This window comes from Coregonus lavaretus (genome assembly GCF_964263955.1).
Source record: "Coregonus lavaretus genome assembly, chromosome: 11".
In the NCBI taxonomy this organism is placed as follows: Eukaryota; Metazoa; Chordata; class Actinopteri; order Salmoniformes; family Salmonidae; genus Coregonus; species Coregonus lavaretus.
In genome coordinates this window covers 6947710-6954703 of record NC_139998.1, presented here as the reverse complement: position 1 = coordinate 6954703, position 6994 = coordinate 6947710, and positions in this window count along the sequence as shown.

Here is a 6994-nt window from a genome sequence, read left to right as displayed (position 1 = left end):
CTACATCAAAGTACAGCATGTGGATGATATGGTGGGGGAAAACTTGGTAAACTCATGCAATTCACTTTTATCATTATCTTAAAAAAACACATTAATGCAAGTGTCATGCATTGTGCCCTACTGGATTTTTGTTGTTGTTGAAATCATACATTTTGGTAGGCCGTTGACTGAAACTGTGATCATAGTTTGGTTTTGATGATCTAAAACACCTGATAAGTGTGAATGCTTCCAGGTTGATGTTGACACAAAGGTTGGTAGAACCATAGAACCCACCAGTTCCATTACCCACGAGGCATTGGGACCAGGCCCGGGGTTGGTGGAGTAGTTTGCATGGTCCTGAGGCTCAGTAAGACGCTATACACACCAACTGGTTGTGGGTTCACACATACTAAAAATGAATGTATTCAGCATGAAGTCGCTTTGGAGGATGTGAGGTGGGAGGTGTTGATGTTGTTAGTTATCTGTCAGTGAACGATGGCGGAGGCATTCTATCTGTAAACCAGTGGTGCCGGGGAAGCAGTCAGATTAGGGAAGCGCAGTGCTGCTATCACTCTCTCCCAGGGCTGGGTTTGGGTATATGTAATGGGGTAATCCCGGGGTAGTTTGACTCGGGCGCCAAATGCTTAATGGGAGTTTAACATTGAAGACGAGCATGGTGAATCCAACCTGCCCTCATGTTGTAGACCTATTCTAGTCTGCTTAGTAATTAGCTATCAGGGAACGAGTGCCTATGTTTAAGCATATGGGAAATAGAAATCACAGGAAATCTTGCCATAAATTAAAACATATATACACACATAGATTTATGTATAAATGTATGCATTAAATATCTCTATGTACTTCTCAGCTTGAGAAGATTTAGTCTAGATACAGAATAAGCAGAAGTAACAACTCTAATACATTGATCATAATATTGCACTCTACTCTGGAAGAACGTGTTGAAACTAATATATCCATGTACCACAAATGAAACTGGAGAGCACTGTGTCTCCAATACATCTGATGAGTTTTGTTTCAGGGTGAACAAAACAGCGTATCTCCAGTTACCTCAGAAAGGTGTGTACTGGGTACCACATCCTTTTTACAACCAGAAAGAAAAGAGATCAGACAATTTGGTAAGGACCTATCTCACCTCAACCTTGTGGAGCTCGGGAACATTAGTAGGATAAAGGATAGCAAATATTAGCAACACTGAGGCAGATTCAAAGTCAGGGTTTTACCTTACAACAGCGTAGGGGAGATGAGGGAGAGATAGTCTGCATTCCTATTCCCTATATAGTACATTACTTTTGACCAGGGCCCATAGTCACTACACAGGGAATAGGGTGTGATTTGGGACATAACCAGTGAGTAAAGAATATTCCACTAAGAGGACTCCAGAGGGCTATCGTCAGGTGTTTTATCATCTCTTAGAGACAGCAGCAAGGTTCCTGGGAAGATTAAAAAAAGGACCTTATTCCCCTTTTTCCAGGGAAGAGGGAGGGGAGAGAAAGAGAGTGAAAGAGAGAGGGAGAAAAATAGAGGAAATGGAGAGAGAGAAAGAGAGAGAAAGAGAAAGAGAGAGAGCGTGAGCGAGAGCGAGAGAGAGAGAGAGAGAGAGAGAGAGAGAGAGAGAGAGAGAGAGAGAGAGAGAGAGAGAGAGAGAGAGAGTGGTAGATGGAGATCAGAAAGTAATCTGCTCTCAGGGAGGCGATTGGTCCTTTATCTGAGAAGCTCAGCTATAAACTCTGAATATCATCCCCTAAAACGATTGCATGTATGGGAAATGGAACCACATTAAATATCCTAGGTTTAGATATCGTTCAATCCCCACCATTCAATCATGTAAATTAGAATTCTTAATGAAAAAATACCTATTCTCCGTTGCATAAAATCAATGGATTAAACATACAATTTTTTAAACTGAGACCAGCCATAGAAGAGAAAAGGACAAAAGCTACAGTAGCACATTGAGCTCTCCTCGACAACATGTCCGCAATTCAATCGATTATCCTACAGGAAATTTGATGAAAGCTCTGGTGAATATAGGAGGATTTTTTAACAACTCTGCTCTGACTCCTCTACACACCGTTAAATGTCAAACCAAACCCTTGAAGAGCAGACTTCAAAACCAGCTATATGAATTCTCACTTTTCCCACTCAATGAGCTATCACAACTATATAAACTCTCCTTCAATGACGCACCATCACAAATGGAGAAAAAAAAAACGGAAATCCTGAAAGTGATGCATTCGTCCTCCAGAGGTGGTGTGTCACTCTGTCGCGCAGCTAGCCCTTTGAGTAACATGTCTGCTACGGTAGCTTCTCTCAAAGAGAGCTATGGGCCCATATTCACAAAGGGTCTCAATTGCTGAAATAGGATCAGTTTTGCCTTTTAGATTATAATGAATATGACTATATAGAAAGGGGGGAACTGATCCTAGATCATGCTTTTTGAATACGGTCATGTGTCATTTGTCCTGTGGGGCCAAGGGAGCTAGGCCGGAGGCCCCAAACAAGCCAACCTCGAACTGTACATTGTCCATTAGATCTGGACCCTTTTCTTTCAACCTCAGCCAACACTCAAATACCACAGCTAACCAATGGAGAGTTGGGCCACTAACGGGACCGAAAACCATGGCCTATTTAATAACTGACTCGTATTGACTGTGAGAGCCTTCTTATCTCATTGTCCTTTTCAGCACAGTTCCAGCAACTATGGTGGATTCGTAACCAGGCCAGCTCAGTACAGCTTGGTTTGGCTCAGTAGTCTGAAAAGCCTTCAAGGCACCCTCCACCTCTATCTCCAGTCCATCTCTTACCCATAATTGACCGGTTCTCAGAACTCTAAAAATACAGATCGTCTGACCAGATCACCAGGACACATTCAAAGACCTGCAAGCGCACATCCAAGACAGACAGACTCGACAGACAGACAAGCTCTCCGGTGCCCCAAACAGACCTCTCAGTCACACTGGCCGTTTCATCGGGTTATCAGCCCAGCCAGCCTCTGTGGTGGCTGGTAAATGAAGTCACCATCCATCCCTCCATCCTCTACACTGCTGGGGCTAGAGCAGGGAATTACCTTAGTGACAATGACATTCTTTCAGAGCCACCAAAGAGCAAGTCGAGCTCTGAGTCTGAGAAGCAGGGAAGGAGAGAAGGAGGGGGGACTACAGACCGAGGAAAGAGATTACACTGATTGCTATTCCACTGTAGTGTGTTTGATCTTCAATTGCTCTGGCATAGGAATGTATTCTAGTCAACTCGCTGTGTCACTGTGGATGTTGTCCTCTAGTTGCTGATGATCTTTTAGTCTTTTATTCATGCAGTGGTTTTTCCTCACGCAAAGTGGCCCGTTTTGTGAGCGATGAAGAGAAGAAGAAGGAGAATAGAAGAATAGAAGAAGAAAGTTTGAACCTCTATTATAAACATCAATGCTAGGCTAAAGGTTACTTGTATACAGCCTTGGTACTTAAGGGAAACATCCAACATTTCCCAAAAAAAACTAATAATCTAAATGACGTCCCAATCCTGATGTGCGGATTACAAGTAATCGATACACAGTGTTAATAATGTAAGTGCAATATAATGAGATGACGAGTACATCCCAATTACTATACGCGTACTGGGAATATTGAGATGACACGTAGGATTATGAATACATCAAGCTTTAAACAATTCTCTCAGGGAAAATGTAAAACAACATTCCTGACGCCAGCTCTGCTCTGCTCTCTGCCTTCCTTTCCTTCTTATCCATTCCCTTCTTCCTAGTCACTAACTGCTATACAGGCTTGGAGTTGGTACGTATTGGTCTGGTAAATGTCCAATATATTTTTAATTAAAAAATAAATAAAAATGGGAACATTGGGATGAAATTGACTAAGCAACAGTCCTCTCAGAGGAATAACAACATTCCTGATGCCAGCTCTGCTCCCAACTCCTTCCCTTACCAGTACTAACTGTGGCAGCACCCTCGTCTGAGAGAGAAAAATTCTCCATTAGCTGACAGAGTGCATTAGACTCTCAGCAAACATGTCTAATGCTCATTGTTCTGACGCTGGAGCTGATTCATCCGTTTGAATGTCCCTCAACATGTGACCTGGGGATCAGGGCGCCCGATTGGGTGTTACCAAGAAAGGGGGAGTGGGTTTACTGGGGGACAAATTTTTGGATTCTACTGGGTTTTTGACCTCAATCTTCTCTAAAGATTATGGTGGTGTATAGATTATGCTTTTAAAGAACGCGTCACACAGGCAGGGAAGAGAACAACAGAAAAACAGCAACCAGAGGCAGCACTGTTTGTTGTTGAAAAAAAATCTCAAAAGGGACATGGATTGGAACATTTATCTGGGGCTGAATGGAGATGGAGGGAGAGAAAATCTCTGATAGATTCGCAGTAGGATTTGTTTACCATCCCATTTCTTTGTCTCGTCCCCCAAGGGGAGAATTTTCCCAGGATTCCTGTGGCTGTGTTTGGGGTTTTAAGGGATGAAAAAAGGCAGAAGGAAGAAAAGCTCATTGGTCTCAGCATCTAGCTAGTGCCACAGGAACAGGGAAAGAGAGCCAAACTGTCATCCCAGTTGGATTAAGAGCCCTTCAGTAGTGGAGGCTGAGCTGGTGACATGGTCCCTAACCATGGTGCGGGGAGTAGGGGGGTGGGTGGGGTGGGGGTGGGGGGGGGGGGGGGGGGTGGGGGGGGGGTCTTGGGGAGTGGAGAGGGCAGCGGTATTAAGGAACCAGGACCTAAATGAGTCACAAGATTCAGTCGGCCCCCTGAACCATAGAAAAGCCACTTTGTCACCTTTATCCATGTGCTGACAGCTAAGTGTCTACCTTCATCCAGTTAAATCAATCACTGATGCATGTGATGGGTCTATTAGGATGAAACTAATCTTCTTATTTAACCTTTATTTCACCAGGTTAACCCAAAGAGGTCAGCTTTTAGAAAATACCTATTGTTCAAGGGATAAGCTCTCACTCTGCTGCATATAACACATACTGTAACTCTACACAGCAATGCGGTGTGCTGTGCCACTATGCCATAGTGTATGTACAGTGGTAACATACCATCCATTTTACCCTCCCGTTGTCCTAGGGTCAAAATGACCCGCCACTGTGTTGAACCAACTTTATTTAATTTTTATATTTTTTGGATCATTTGTGAGAAGGAGGCAGTGCTACTTTCTTTAAAGTCTCACTGCCTCCTTCTCACAAATGATCCCAAAAATATAAAAATTAAATAAAGTTGGTTCAACACAGTGGCAGGTCATTTTGACCCTAGGACAACGGGAGGGTTAAAGCTGCAATATGTCACTTTTTTGGCGCACCGACCAAATTCACATAGAAATTTGAATTATAGATCTGTCATTCTCATTGAAAAAAACTCTAAGAAGTGGTAGATCTGTTCTATGTGCGCTATTGCTATGCTCCCTGTGCTTAAGTTTCATTTTTGCATCTTTTACTTTCGGTTTTGTACACCAGCTTCAAACAACTGAAAATACAATATTTTTGGTTATGGAAAATATATTTAAAAGTGGTTTAGATGATACAATGATTCTTTACACTATACTTGCTTTTTTTGTCACATAAACAGAAATTAGGAGAACTATTAGAATTTTAGCAGCCAGGAAATGGCGGAGCGATTTCTACATAGTGCATATTTTTTCTAAGAGATAGCTACATCAACCACAGAGCATGGGAGTGTGGAAGGAAGCCGGTGGTAAGTTTAATGTCCTTCTTTCTTGGCAGGCCAAGCGGGATAAGGGCTGTGGTGGCATATTTGCTGAGCAATTAGACAACACAAGTGGGCCAAGCCACTATGTCAACAGAGAGGGGGGAGGAACGGGGGACGAAGGGGGAGGAAGGAGGGAGATGGGTTCTTCTTAAGCCTATGCAAATGAGAGGAAGGAAGCATGAAAATGTTCTCGGGAGCATTCAAGTGCACGCTCTCTTCCCTAAAGCGCGTACTTCCACAGCATCCTGCTGCTAGGGTAGCACTCCTGTCCTGCTGTCTGTCTCAATGGACAGACTAGAGGACAGCGTCATGCAGCTGCTGTGACCCTCTTCAGAGCAGGTGCCCATTTCTCACACATATCTGCCGCTCATGCAGGACTTGGCAAGAGCCTGGGGCAGGGGTTGGGGCTAGGGATGGAGCTGTGGCTGAGGTCAGGGCTGGCTCTAGGCTGAAATCATTATCCTCCACTATAAGATCTCTGGTCTTCAAAGAACTATCCAGATCTTCTCTTTAAACAGAGATCCAGCCAGCGCCCAGGCTTGTAGCCCAGACTCCCTAGTCCCCAGCCCCCAGATCCGGCAGCACCCCCCTACTTCACAAGAAATGCTCCAAGAACAACGGCCCAGCCAGTGGGTACAGGGCGAAAACAGACCCTCTTTTGTTCCTCTTGCCCCTTCTCAGCGTTCCATTAGGTACATGATCCCCCCCCAAAGCTTCCACACACCCCTCGCTTCCACCCTTCTGCCCCCCTTTCGCTTCTCCCCTCCTCTTCTTTCCAGTGGGTGGTAAAAAAGCTAAAGTAACTTATGAGGAGGACACAGAGAGAAGCAGACTAACAAGCACACCCTTCATTCCTTCAACCCCCCTCCCTCTCAACTTAGTCTTGTTCATATCACAGATTCAGTAACTCAGGTTTTTGAAGAATGAATCCCCCTGTTAGTTAACTGCCTAGAAGCTCAAGTGGTTTACATTACATTGTTGAAATGAAAGATGGTGGGTTAGCCTGTCAATTTGGTCTCTATTGGGGAGGGGGGGAGCATAGAACCTAAAACCCACAACATCACATCCTATTATCATCCGATTCCTCACCACCCACTTCAAAAGGAGGCTTTCTGCTAGTTGATCCCTCACAGTCCGTTTGAACAGAAAAGAGCATCGCTTCACCTTTGTTCTCACTGAGGGGTGTAATAATCCTTACATGGGAGGGTGATAATACCGTATCCCGGGGTAACCTTGAGTGATTGGGTCGGATAGCTATAACGGCAAAATAACCTGACA